The following is a 15,566-nucleotide window of genomic DNA, read 5'->3' as shown; positions in this document are numbered from 1 at the left end:
GAATTAGGTCTCTAAAAATGATGAAGTCGGGGAGAAGACCTAGAGGGCCGAGAATGGGAGAGGAGAATGGTAAAATAAAGCCAATTCACTAAAAATATAGCCTAATCGAGTGTTTTCAATAATGAACATATATATATATATATATATATAATAGATCTCTAAGACTCAATCAGTTGAAAAAATTGCATATAATTCAAATTCATACATAAAATATATTCTTAAAAACATAAAAGTAATTTTCATTTTTATGTCATCTCATAACATATATTTTTCTTTAAAATAAAAATAAAAATACCCCCTAAACATATTAACAAACAAAGTCAATTTTTTTTTTTCTTGAGTTTGAGAGGATGTTAATGTAATTAATAACATTTTTGGCTTTGTATTTTATAAACCAGACTCATTTGTAATACATATTTAAGCAATAATTCAATATGCTATAAAATATTTCTCTATTCCTCCAAATATTGTTATGCATATTGGATTAGAAGCATATATATACATCAGCATGACTAGCTCGTTCATTGTCACAATAATTAAAGCTTCTTTGACACAGAGAGTCACATGTATATTTAGTTGATGGAATTGATCAAAATCAGTCTCATCATATCTCATTATCCTCTATTAATTAAAGCTTCTTTGACACAGAGAGTCACATGTATATTTAGTTGATGGAATTGATGAAAATCAGTCTCATCATATCTCATTATCCTCTATTAACGTAGAAGAATTCAAATTGAATACGAAGATATTTATATAAATATAAAAAAATATATAAAATAGGGTAGGAAAAAGCAGGAAAACGACGAAGTAATGGTAGAGACTAGACATAAGACATAAGAATGAGGTAATAATGGAAAGCATTTGACGGTTCTCACATACTTCTCTCTCCTCCTTTTCCTGGAGTTTGTTGCCCCAACAGTACTTCTCACATACTTCTTGTCACTTACTCTTCACCCATCTTTGTTTTCTTCTACGTTACTCACCTTTCTCTTTCACCTCACCATCACCTTTCCAACCTTTCCACCTGTTTCTATCCAATAACCAACTCTGCCCTACCTTACATCATGTCTTCCGCTTCTGCTTTGCTGAAAGCTCTTATTGCAGCAACAGAGGCTCTCAACTGTGAGGATCCTTTTCCCCTGGAATCTGTCCCTCTGGCTCTCCCCTCTTCTTATGGTTTTCGTTTACTTGGCCGCCTCATTTCACCCAATCCGCCATCATTGCATACAGTACGTGACTTTCTTGTTAACGCATGGAAGTTTGTCGGTTTATTTACGGTTGATCCTCTATCTGGTGACCGACTACTGTTTACTATATCCTCTGCGGACCTGGTTCGTAAAATCATGGACAATGGTCCATGGAATGTTAAGGGGGCCCTGTTGGTTGTTAAGCCATGGCCGCAGGAATTATCCATTGAAGAGGTTAATCTTTCCACTTGTGAATTTTGGGTGCAGGTCCATGGTTTACCTTTGCAGAATATGACTGCTGTTAATGCTATAAAGATTGGTAAAAAGTTTATTGGTGAGGTGCTCAACGTTAAAAATAGGGATAAGAAGGGGATTATTGCTCATCATCACCTCCGTATCAGAATTGCAGTCAATATTTTACTTCCTCTTCATCCGGAGAAGGTTGGACAGGGGATGGTGGGAGGGAAATAATAGGGTTAGTGTAAACCTGAGGCTGATTGGACATGGGAAATTGCTGGAAATCCGGTTGATAGGCATGCTGAGAAATTCCATGTGATCCAATATTATCAGTGAAAAAAGGAGAGGATGAAGGGTGGCTTACAGGCAGATCACGAGGCAAGGGAGCATGAGACGGTAGCAATGTTTCAGAGTCCCGATTGGAGATATCAGAGAAGACTGAGCTAGGCCCATGATAAAAGTGAAGGGCAGATGGCCCAAACAAAGTGAGGCCCGAAGAAGAGTGACCCATAACACCCGTCAATTGCTGGGCGAGCTGCAGGTGGCCCGAAGTACTATTATGATCTGTAGGACCTTGGATGGTTGGCCCAGTGATGGACGGGCCCATATGAAGAGGAAGCACCTTTGAAGGCCCAAAACCCGGTGGACAATCTGGAACATCTGGAACAGATGAGGGCAAAAATCGGGCGTCTAGATAAGCCGCCTGGGGGGGGATATTTCCTGTATCCTGAGGGTAGACAATTTTCTCCTTACCCTTTGAACACATGTCCCCAGCTGAATGGGAAGACGTGGCAAAAGGATGGCCAAGTAAACCAAAAAAATCCCTGCCATGCTTCACTGAAGAAAGATCTATGGCGTCGGCTACTGTGGGAAACCTCCATGGGAGAGTGCAAACCAGAAGCGAAATCTTCAGAGCCACGCAAAGAGGTCGAAGAGCCAGCTGAAGGAACATGAGCTGGGCGTGTTGTTGGAACTCGAGTACTAGGATAAACATACCCACGGAGTGAATGAACATACAACTCTTGCTGATTAGGATGCAGGGGACCCACGCAAAAATTCTTCCTATGACCAATTAAGCCACAGTAAACACAATAATCAGTCAATCGCTCATATAAGAACTTAATCCAAATAGAGGAAAGTCCTTGGCGAGGAAGGAAAAAACCCGGATGAAGAGGAAGTAAAATATTGACTGCAATTCTGATACGGAGGTGATGATGAGCAATAATCCCCTTCTTATCCCCATTTTCAACGTTGAGCACCTCACCAATAAACTTTTTACCAATCTTTATAGCATTAACAGCAGTCATATTCTGCAAAGGTAAACCATGGACCTGCGCCCAAAATTCACAAGTGGAAAGATATATTAACCTCTTCAATGGATAATTCCTGCGGCCATGGCTTAACAACCAACAGGGCCCCCTTAACATTCCATGGACCATTGTCCATGATTTTACGAACCAGGTCCGCAGAAGATATAGTAAACAGTAGTCGGTCACCAGATAGAGGATCAACCGTAAATAAACCGACAAACTTCCATGCGTTAACAAGAAAGTCACGTACTGTATGCACTGATGGCAGATTGGGTGAAATGAGGCGGCCAAGTAAACGAAAACCATCAGAAGAGGGGAGAGCCAGAGGGACAAATTCCAGGGGAAAAGGATCCTCACAGTTGAGAGCCTCTGTTGCCGCAATAAGGGCTTTCAGCAAAGCAGAAGCGGAAGACATGATGTAAGGTAGGGCAGAGTTGGTTATTGGATAGAAACAGGTGGAAAGGTTGGAAAGGTGATGGTGAGGTGAAAGAGAAAGGTGAGTAACGTAGAAGAAAACAAAGATGGGTGAAGAGTAAAGTGACAAGAAGTATGTGAGAAGTACTGTTGGGGCGATAAACTCCAGGAAAAGGAGGAGAGAGAACGGAGAGAAGTATACCCATTTCAATTGTTATAGCTTAAGGTCTATGAATACATGAGGCCTAGAGTCTAATTGTTGAGATATTTGAGAAGTAAATAGAAAAATGGAGGTTGAGCACGCTCTAGGATACTGGACATCTCGAATGGTCCATTTCAATACAATTTTGTTACAGATTTCATTCATCAATCTACAGATCTGAATATTTCTTTCATCAATTCATCATTTCTTTCCATTTCCAATTACAATTTCATAAATCAAACCCCAGAATTCAGTAACAGTTAATCCAACTATTACATTGACCTTCTAATTAGGGTGTATGTTAGAGAAGGGATGGTTGGGGATGCTGTGGAAACTTTCTATTTGATGGGTTCTTGAGGATTTAGGCCGTCAATTTTTACTTGTAATATGATTTAATGGTGAAAGATCGAGGAGCTGGGTCAGTTTGGTCTTTTTCCAAGGAAATGCTTGGAAGGGAGGTTTGTCCTAATGTGACTACTTTTAATATATTGCTAAATTCTTTATGTATGGAAGGGAAGCTTAGGAAAGCCGGTTATCTGTTAACAAAGATGGAAGAGAGTAAATGTGTTCCTACTATTGTCACTTACAATACTTTGCTGAATTAGTATTGCAAGAAGGGTAGATACAAAGCGGCATTTCTGCTGATTGATCACATGGGATCCAAGGGTATTGAAGCATATTTATGTACATATAATATGTTAATTGATGATTTGTGTAGAAATAATAGAAGTTTGAAAGCTTCTTTACGGCTAAAAAAGATGAGGAAAAAGATGTTATTTCTTAATGAAGTGACCTATAATACTCTAATCAATGGGTCTGTTAAGGAGGGAAAGATTGGAGTTGCTACTTGGCTTTTGGATGAGATGTCATTGCTTAATATTTCACCAAACTGTATTACTTACAATGCTTTGATCGATGTGCACTGTAACAGGGGTAATTTTGAAGAAGCATTTAAACTGTTGGATATGATGGAAGAGGGAGGAATGCGACCTAATGATGTCAGTTATGGGACTCTTTTAAGTGGGCTGTGCAAGCATGCCAAATTTGACTTAGCGAATAGCATGCTAGAGAGAATGGGGATGAAAGGGATAGTAGTTAGTTGTATTGCGTACACAGTAATGATTGATGGTTTATGCAAAAATGGGTTGCTTGATGAAGCAGTGCAGTTGCTCTATAAGATGTGCACAGATTGTGTCAATCCTGATCTTGTCACATTTTCAGTGCTCATAAATGGATTTTGCAAAGTCGGGAAAATAAAAAATGCAAAGGAGATAATATGTAAAATGTATAAAGCTGGACTTGTACGAAACAATATCATATACTCTACATTAGTTTATAATTCTTGCAAGATGGAGAATATTGCAGGGGCATTTAAAGTTTATGTAGGTATGATTAGCAACGGGCATGAAGTGGACCATTTCACATGTAATGTGTTGGTTACTTCTTTATGTGGAGTTGGAGAACTCGTAGAAGCAGAAAATTTCATGCATCACATAAGTAGAGTTGGCCTTGGTCCTAACGCTGTAACTTTTGATTGTATTATAGATGGCTATGGAAATTTGGGTGATGGGTTAAAAGCATTTTCTTTGCTTGATGAAATGATTAGATTAGGTCATCACCCAAGTCCTTTCACATATGGGAGTTTACTGAAGGGCTATGCAAGGGGGGGCAATCTGGAGGAGGCAAAAAAGTTTTTGAATAAACTCGACTGCATTCCCTCTGTAGTAGATATTGTTCTCTACAAGACAATACTTGTTGAGACTTCTAAATCGGGGAATTTGTCGGAGGCAGTGGTCCTTCTTGATGAGATGATACAGAATGATGTGCTGTTGACAGCCACACGTACACTATCCTTCTTTCTGGGTTCTGCAGGAAAGGCAAATTAGTTGCTACTATCCTCTCGTTGGAAAAATTGTTGGAAAATGAATCTCTTTCTCCAAATCTTGTACTGTATTCCTGTTTAATTGATGGCCTTTTCAAGGGCGGAAAATCAAAGGCAGCCTTATATCTTTATGAATAGATGGAGAACAAAGGTCTGAGCCTTGAAGTTAATATTGCACTTAATGTAGTTTTAGATGGATACTCATAGATGGGAAAACTGGTGCAGGCAAATGATGTCTTTTCTACTATGAGGAGCAAAAGTTTGAGTCCTAAGTTGTTTACATGTAATATTCTCTTGCATGGATATTCAAAGAAACAAGTTTTATTGGCATGCTCTAGATTGTATAGTGCTATGACCAGGACAGGTTTTCTGCCTTATAAATTAACATGTCATTCTCTTGTTCTTGGACTTTGTGCGTTTGGTGTGATGTCCCGAATATTATTTACTATTTTAGGAATAAAATTGTATGGAATGGACAATTAAAATTAACTAGACGACTAAAAAAATACAATGGGACGCGCAGAGAATATTTTATGGGCCAAAGAAATAAATTATACAATGAGAAAATATATGAGAAATGGAATCAATGCAGAAAATGGGATAAATAAATAAAAATTAATATGGTGCATCGGGATGGCTCAACAGGCTCGTCCGGACAGTACCTTATCATCACGTGGCGGACGCCCATTCCACGTGCGTCCGGACGCCTGCTTTAAAGCGTCCGGACGGTTCACAACGAGCGGTGCACAGTCTTCTTAAACGACGCGCGTTTGGACGGTAGTCGGTGTCTGTCCGGAAGGCCTGCTATGCGGTGCACGTCTTCTTAAACGGCGCGCGTCCGGACGGTTTGTGATGCCTGTCTGGACGGGGTCCGAATTAAAGAGGGCAAAACGCCCTTTTCTTCTCGGCAGCTCCGTTTCCCTCTCGATTTCTCTACGGTTTTTCACCTAAAAACCGTGATATCTTGAAATCCAGCCGTCCAATCTTAGATCCGACTTCGATAACGTAACTCTCGAAGCCCGATCTACGTTTTGACAGAACGTTTTGAGGTAAATAGCTAAACTCGCATTTTTGGGAGATTTTTAGTAAATCTTATGGAAATGAGTTTAACTTGGTATTTTCTTAGGGTTTGGTGTGTCATGCTCTAGATTGTACAATATTTTATGGGCCAAAGAAATAAATTATACAATAAATGATACAATGATGTTGGTTCTTGAAGCATTTAGAAACCATCGACATAAGATCAACATACAAGCATATACTTTTATAAAAACAATTCGACTTACACTGAAAGTCATGTAACTTATGCTGGCAAAATCAATTCAACTTTCTTTTTGTGGTTAGCCCCTTGGCAAAGGCCTCTTGCAAAGACTCTTGTTAAACCTATCTGCACATATTGTTACAAGGGAAATTCTAGTGCCTCTTTTGCTTTATATGATTAAGCCTGAGGTTGATGGATCAGTCAGTGGATTGGCAACAATTAACTCCCAGAGGCTTTATGGTCGTCAGTCAAATGTTGTTATCGTCGATCCCAGTTATTGGATGGTAAAAGTTTCATCTGATGTCACCAGAACCATCTGCTTAATTTTTTGTTTATGTATTAATTTTTTTTATTGTTAATGCTATCTCAAATTTTGTCCCTCAACAGGTCTTGCGTCGAACTTTTGAGATATTGATATATTTGGCTACTAATCATTATGCTGTTGCCAATCTGTTATTCTACTTTGATTCCTTACTTGTTCTAAAGCCTCTAAGTCCTATATGTTTGGAAAGCAAGAAGGAGAAAGGTAAGGAGAAAATTGTGGAAGGAGGATTTGCGTCAAAACCTTTGGGAAACTCTCTAAATGTGGATTTTCCGTTGACACTGTTCCTGAAACTTTTGAATCGACCGCTTTTTCTACGCAGTACTGCTCACCTTGAGCAGGTAGATCTGATGTCTTGGTCAAGTGATTTCAAAATAGCTTAGGCCACAATCTCTCTATTTCTAATTATATATTATTATATTAGCTTGTTCTATAATCTTGTTATAATTAAATGTAAGTTTTAATTTTTATATATTTTTTTTCGATTTTGTTTTCTTCTAAATGTTGCAGGTCATGAGTCCGCTTCAAGTAGTTTTTTATATTGATGTATCATGCTCCTATATCTGAAACGCTTTATGTGATGTATGCCTTCTTATATTCTGTAAACTTTGATTCACAGCATTGGTTTGCCGAACCAAGTGGCTGGGGCAAGGGTTTGTAAAGCTGGTAGGGTTTTTGTTTTGGTTGTAGTAATTATGAATTGTACGTTTGACTTTAAGCCTCTACATATTTATGATAATTCAGGTTCCTTTAGAGGGTTTCAAGGCTTTGCAAGGTATTTCTGGTCCTCAGAGGTTTCAGATTCACAAGGCATATGGAACTCCTGACCGGCTGCCCTCGACTGATACAAGGTTTGTGTAAAGATATATACACCCTTTATCTTTTGTAACCAGATGGTTACTTGGTTGTTGAAGCATTTAGGTACCGTTGACACAAGATGAACATAGGGAGCTGAATCTGTTATTGCCAACATAAGTTACATGACTTTCAATGTTTTTAGGGAAAAATGCTAAACCAGTCAATGTAATTTATCTGATTTACAACTAGTTTCATGTGGTATCTAAATGAACTCAGAGGTTCCTGATGTATGCCAAAAAAACAACTTACTCCATACAATCATATTCCATCCAGTGATCTAACAGATTCAGTTAGTATCAAATTTCATTTTTTCAGATGTTATGCGCAGTAATGTGGGTATGATTTCATTTCTGTTATGTGTGCATGCTTTCTCATCTAAACCTTCTATTTTTATTTATTTATTTATTTTTGCTCTTTTTTATCTCTATTTTTTTTCTAATCCATGAGTATCTTGGTTTAGATTTGTTTCTCACCAATACTGCCAAAGTCAGAACTAGAAGATGGAGCCTCACAGCAGCCAGTGTCAAGCAATAATGAGACATCTCTTTACATGCTGCTTGGGGGGGGGGGGGGGGGGGGGGAAGGGGGGGAATCCATTGTGGGGATCAGGATTTTTGTGAGCATTGAGCTCTGTAATGTTGTCCACTGGTTGGAAGGTCAAGACAAAAGATCATTGGCACATAATAACATATTTTCTCAATGTACATTTTTTTAGGGTCATATTTTTTTTCTCCCCAAGTATTTTGAGAAGACCAGGATTGCTTGCAGTACAGATAGTAGCCCAAAAGAGGTGGATGAAGCAACTTTATGGCAAAAGAATTTGGCCTACTAGGGAACAGAATAGTGGTGTCTGAAATTCATTGTTATTTTTATTAAATATGGCTCGTGTAGTGAGCCTCAGGCCCTCAATGTGTTGGATCTGCACCCTGTAATGGAGGCAGAAACTTGGTTGTATGTCATAGAATCTCTGCACCCTGTAATGGTGGCAGAAACTTGGTTGTATGTCATAGAATCTAACATACAAAATATAATGCATTGCTGCTGCATGGCGTACAGAATCTAACAATTTTGACACTCAAGGCCTTGTTTCCACATGCAAAAATCATGGTCATGTTTGTCTTTATTCTTTTTTGTTTTCTATTCTCAAGACAAATATATTAACAAACAACTCAAAACACATAAAACTCGTTAAAACAAGTTTTTCTCTATATGTCACATTAGAATACTTTAAAAACAAAAAACAAAAAATACTCCAAACCCTAGAAAGCAGTACTTTATTGAGCAACATTATTTCCTTTTGTCCACCATTTTTAGCATATAAGAATCTTAAAATTTTTGGTAAACATATTTTAGAATAGAAATGAGAAATGAATGGATTGATGTGATATAAAGGTGGATCGATGTGACATAAATGTAAAATTAATTTTGAATTTATTGTGAGTGAAAAATGAAGAAAAAAAATGAATTTGATTTTTTTTTTTTTGATAGAAACAAACAGAAAAAAGAAAAAAAATGAATGGGTTACCAAATGGGCCTAAATCTCCCGTTAAGCTTCAAAATCACATCTTCCAAAAATCACATCTTCCAAAAATCACATCTCTCTCCATGGACAAATGTTTTCAGCAATACTAATTACCAAGATCAGATTCAGCCATGATTAAAGGTGGCATATTTTAGACTGTGAATGCGATAATGGGATTGAAAAGGAATAGAAGATTAGTCGAGCCCACTATCGGCCTCCATGGCCTCCACTATAGCAAGAGGACTGAAGCCCACCACAAGAACTAGCCCAATACATACCAATATTATCAAACATTTACATCCTAAAATAAGAAAACAACGAGTTGAATCACTCTTAAGCCAATAGGCATAAGAAAACTTACGTTGACAAAATCAAACGGGGGATAGCTCAAGGAGATGACCGAATGAGAGAGATTAAGGGTTATAAGGTGGAACAACCCGTTCCCGTTGAGACTGGAATATGTTTTTCTTGTGTCATGTTATAGGATAGAAGTTCCAATCTTAACGAATTTAATTCCAACTAAAACATGACCCAAGCCAAGCCCTTAAAAAAATAAAATACGTACTATGAGTTGGATTTGAGTATTTAGGAAATAGGTTTTTGATATTGGCCAAGTCAAATGTTGTCTGTTATTGATCGTCACAACAAATAATCAACTCAAAGAACACCAATTAAGTTTTTTTTTTTTAAAAAAAAAATAAAAATTCAATAATATTAGACATACAACTCTTTTACGACTTGTTGATATGTGTCAACACACTATTAGAATCATTTCCATCATTTAAAAAAAAAAAAAATAACACCCTCAAATTATATGCTGATGTGTCAGTAAGTTTGTAAAGGATTATTTGTACGCCCCTTCACGTGATCCATAGGTCCCCTTTTTGCTAGAGGATGCGAGTCTCTAACTAAAATAGTTTGATTAATTAAGATTAAGACATCGAAAATACAAATTGTTAAGGCATTGCCAGCAAGTCAATATGCTCACTGCCTCGGTGCAACCCAACAGCTCCTCCTTCAATGCGTTTGCCAGCTCATCACTCCGTTCCATTATTAATTCTCTATCTCTCTCTCTTTGCTATCCGTGGCTGACGCTGACTAACAGTGATGTCACACCTCTCATGTCCTCGTCAAACAAATTTGGATCCTCTCCATTTTTTTTTCCCGAACAAAGTAGCATGTGCTACCTAATATATTGCTTAAAAAGCCCGAAGGCTTACATCATGAAAAGAAGGTACAAGACCCCTACAACTTTGAGCCAGAAGGATCTAACTTAAAAAACAGCTGCCTTAGCAGAAACTCAAACCTTACAAGAATTACATTGGTGCCTCTCTTTACATTAACGCACACTCTCAAAATAAAAGAGGGCCTATCTAGCATTTAGCCACTAAAAATTCCAGTAAAATTTAAGCAATATAAAGACAGACTGTACTGGAGAAACAAAGGAATACACAACACAACGGTAGAAAACACCCAAAGCAGGACGCCGGCAGTGGAGAAATGGCCAAACTTCGCCGGAGCGGCGGCGCGTGTAGAATACGCGCCGACACTGGAAGCACTTAGCAGCAGATTCGACACCATAGACCCTAGGCCCCGACAAGCATGGCTTAAAACGACAGAGCGTGGCCTTCACGCGCAGTCAGAGTGTAAAAACTCTCTGGCGCGTGAGGACCAAGCGTCGATCTCCGATGGACCACGAGGCCGAAACTCCCGGCAGTAGGGGCGGAAGACGACGGGGAACACAGTTGGGTGGTACGTGTCTAGCAGAAGTCGACTGATGTGCGTAGATCTGGCTTCGAAAACCGAGAGAAAACAAACTTAAATCCGGCCAAAGCACTCTGTCGACGACACCGGAAGCCGGCCACTCCCCAAACCGGACTTCTTGAGTTGGATCTCACTGCCAAAAAACCAGAAGAAAGAAACAACAAAACCAAAAACAAACACAAGCCACCATAGCCCAAAAGAGCTAGGGGAAAACCAACCACCACCGGTTCAAACCGGGGGGAACAAAATCTCTACAGTTCAAAAGGCTGAGAGAGAAGCAAAAAGCACAGCCAAGAGGAGGGAGGCCTCCCTCCTCCAGCCAGACAGAAAAATTCACTAAAGACTCTCTTTTTTCTGGACAGAGCAACCAAGGCGAATAACAATATGTTAAGTACTTGGATCCTCTCCATTTGATCCCTGTCCCCGTCAAATATAACACATTTGGCCCTAAATATTTCTCCGTTTCACATGGTTATAGAGGCCCATTTCTGGCCCAACTTACAAATCTCCTCATCACCAACCCCCCATCTCTCTCCCTCTCTCTAGTTTTTCTTGCTTTATAGCTCTGTAGTCTTTTTCTTTTCCTGGAAAAGGCTCTCTCTCTCTCTCTCTCTCTCTCTCTCTCTCTCTCTAGAATTCATGTCGGTTCGTAAAGTCTCTCTAAAAATAGTAACTTTTTTTTTTTTTTTTTTTTTTTTATAATTTTTTTTATAATTTTATATTAAAAGTAATTCATGTGATGTTTTTTGTGCTCGATTCGATTCGATTGTTTTCTTTTTGATAAGTAATAAACCAATCTCATTAAAAAAGCGTAAGGAGATTGTTGATCGATTTGATTTGATCATTTGGGTATTTTTCATTTTCTTAATTTATAAGGTCGAAGGCGTATTTGATTAATTATGTTAAATTTGAACCAGTAATATTGTATGTTATTTTTTTACCAACTATATTAGCTGGCGGTCGTCAATGAATTATAAGTAAATGATTTGTGTATTTGAATTTGGATTAACTTTGTATTCAATTTCTTGTTGTTGGAGGAAATGGAATCTTCTTGTAGAGATTTATTACACAAATGAAAAGAAACAAAAATCAAAGAGGGCATGTAAGGTGTGTAGAATGTTTTTATAGAGAAAAAATTGTTTTTAGGAAAAGGAAAAATCTTTTGGTTCAGTCTCTTTGTGTTTGTGTTTTTATGTGAAAAGTCAAGTGTTTGAATAAGTAGTCTTATCAAAAAAAAAAAAAGTTCTTATCAAAAAGTGTTGGAATGAATAGTGTAAAAATAATCGATTTTATGTTTCTATGAAAAAATTGAGTATGTTAACGACTTAATTAGAGAATCTGTTTTGCTATTTTGAGGAGCTTTGTATTGATCTAAGACATGTCTGCAACATTGTGTGGGAGCTTTGTTTTATGCTCCGTTTGTTTCGACGTAAAATGATTTCCGTCGTAAAATAACTTCGACGAAATCATTTTCAGAAAAAATAATTTTCTCGAAAATATTTTTCGGTGTTTGGTTCGCACGAAAAAATTACGAAATGCAAAAATCAGAGTTTGGCAAATGTCGCTGGAATCCGGCAACGTCCGGTCGCCATTGCCGGATTCCCGCGAGAAAGTTTGACAGGATCCGGCCAAAATGGCCGGATTTTGGCCGGATTAGGTCATATCCGGCTGGATCCCGGCCATTTTGGCCAGATCCGGCCGGAATCTTCCGGATCCTGGCCGTTTTGGCCAGATCCGGCTGGATCAATAGCCGGATCCGTCCAGATCCGGCCGGCTTGGCCGGAATTTGGTCCGCCAGTGACCGGATTCCAGCACCTGCAGAATTCCGGTGGCCTGATTCCAGTGCCGATAGGATTCCGGCAACCAGATGTTGTCGGACTCCGGCGCCGACTGGATTCCAACGACCGACAATTGTTAAATTCTGACGATCGGATATCAAACAATGCGTGTAAGGACGAAGAGTTTCATTTCGGAAAACGATTTACGGTTTTAAAAATCGTAAATCGTTTTTCGAAAATTAAAGAAGCTTTTACGGTCAAACCGAAAATGGTTTTCGTTGACCATTATTTTCGCCCCTACCAAACATCGGAAAATGCCGAAATCATTTTCCAGAAATCATTTTACGCCGAAACAAACGGAGCATTAATGTATGTTTACCTGATTAGGACTAACTGACTAGTACTTTTGAGGTTTTCTTCTATGATTGCTGTATTTATTTTATCTTTTCATTCTCCATACGGGATTTCTTTTATTATGTATGCAATTATCTAACATTCACCCCCTCCCCTCCCATCACCAGTGCCAAGTTGATAAAAAAGAAAATGTGTCGTTGCTGACCCAGCAAATCCTTAGATAGTTATTGGACCACAAAGCTTGTGCTTAATTCTGTGATTTGTTATCTTTGGTCTTTATCATGAATTTGGTAAACTGGGAATAAGCTGATCTCGATCGATTATATAATCCATAAAAGTTGCTACTACTTCTTTCACTTATTTTTTCTTTTTTAGTTAGTACACCCGAACAATTACCAATGATATTTGGATTCTGGAATGAACAAAAATGACTTAAAGACATGACAAACAACAAATTGCCATGCGTATTGAGAAATGGGAAAAGATTACGTAATATCTTGTTTAAAGATTTCACTTTGTGTTAGAGCTGAACTAATCGGGTTATTTCAAGTATGCATTTACTCAAAACAACCTAAAGTGTATAGTGGGATTGTGCTAACCGATTAATGCATTGAATCAAATGAAATTCCAACTTATTAGAGTTCACCTAATCAAGAGGGTGGATGTTTAGAATGAGGTGAATGTGCTACCTGGTTGAACACCTTACAAAGTGTATAAAGCTGTAGCTATTCTATTCATTGTATGACTGCTATGGGTTTACGAGATGGACCGGTGTTATGGGCCTATGAGATGGACCGGTCTGTGGATAGTAGTGGATGTTAGAAGAAGAGCTAAGGGAATAACTCTTTAGGAAGGATCCAGAAGAGTTTCCCAACCTATGTTAATTCCTTTGTACCCCTAGATCCAGATGTGATATAAGCATCTTTATTTCTACATTTTCATTTATGATATTGACAGGCTGAATTCGGTTAGAATTATTCAAACCGAATTGCCTATATATGGAAGGGAATAGTCAGGTAGAAAGTAGACTGAGAAAATTCTCGGAACCCACACCTTGATGAACACCCCCCACTCATTTACGGCCGGGATGACTGCCGGCTGCATGGACGACAAGGTTCTGCTGACCAGATTGGACGTGAGGACCGTTATATGGATCGTTACATGCATGATCGGGATGACCACGACAACACTCACCATTTCGGTCCTAATCACTTGGACTATTGTGATGACCGGCACTACCGAGGTGAGGAGGACTCTCGGACCATAACCACTAGTCACCCTTTCAACTGGACTTTCCAAAATTTGACGGCAAGAATCCCTTCAGCTGGTCTTATAAGGCAACTCAGTTTTTGACTACTACCAGACTCCACTCTACAAGCGCACTCGCATGGCTTCCTTCCACATGGAAGGCGATGCGCTTACCTACTTCCAGGATGCCGAGGAATCCGGCCAATTCCCAACTTGGGATGCCTTTTTACAGGCTCTCCTCATGCATTTTGGCCTAACGTACGATGATCCCATGGAGGCCTTGATGCGACTCTGGCACTCATCCACAGTTGCGGAGAACACCTCCCACTTCGAGTCTCTTTGGAATAGGCTACAGGGTATCTCAGAGAAAAACCGCCTCAACTGTTTCCTTAGCGGCCTCAAAGATGAGATCTGCCTTCTGGTTCGGATGTTGAATCCGTCTACCCTGGCGGCTGCCTTCGGTTTGGCGAAGATGCAGGAGGAATACATTTTGAGCTCTTGGCGGCCCATCCGCTCTACCTCTTCTTCGTATTCCTTTGCGCGCCAGCATACTTGGAGTCATCCGGGCCCTTCTTCGAGTTCCCATGCTCTTCCTGCCCTGGCCCAACTCGCTTTACCAGCCAAACCATCCCAGGGATTTCCTGTCCAACGCATCTCGTCCGCACAGATGAAGGAGCGACACGACAAGGGCTTATGCTACTATGGCGACAAGAAATGGCTGTCGGGCTATAGGTGCAAATCCCCAAAACTGTACTTGCTCTCAGGATTGGAGCTACCTCAAGATGAGGGTCCTGACGACATTTACTATGATACCACTGATGCAGCCGACCCTGTTCCCGAATTCGATGTGGTTGAGTGTAAGGAACCAGAGATTTTGCTTAACGCCATTTCTGGGTCCTCAGGCTCGAAATCTATGCGGCTACTTGTCCTCTTGCATGCTTATCGGGTCAGCATCTTGGTGGATTTGGGAAGCACCCACAACTTCCTAGATCCATGACTTTTGCCCAAGGTATATCTCCGGGTGACCGCTACCCCTCTCTTACATGTGAAGATTGCTAATGGGGATTCCATCATCTGCCTCGGCAAGGTGGAGGCCGTGTCTCTCAAGGTACAAGGCCACTCTATCCTTACTGATTTTTATATCATCGCCTTGGGTGGTTGCGATATTGTTCTTAGGGTTCAATGGTTAAAAACATTGGGGTAGTTCTGTGGGATTTCTCTCGC

At 39.5% G+C, this 15,566-nt stretch overlaps 1 pseudogene; it reads left to right on the top strand.

Annotated features, from left to right (window-relative positions):
- Positions 1 to 3,629: 3,629 nt before the first annotated feature.
- Positions 3,630 to 15,339, top strand: LOC133860347 (pentatricopeptide repeat-containing protein At5g55840-like; annotated as a pseudogene).
- Positions 15,340 to 15,566: the final 227 nt, after the last annotated feature.

This window comes from Alnus glutinosa, chromosome 2, assembly GCF_958979055.1.
Source record: "Alnus glutinosa chromosome 2, dhAlnGlut1.1, whole genome shotgun sequence".
NCBI classification, from domain to species: domain Eukaryota; kingdom Viridiplantae; phylum Streptophyta; class Magnoliopsida; order Fagales; family Betulaceae; genus Alnus; species Alnus glutinosa.
The sequence above is the reverse complement of the archived record's forward strand: the minus strand, read 5'-3'. Positions and strand labels throughout refer to the sequence as shown.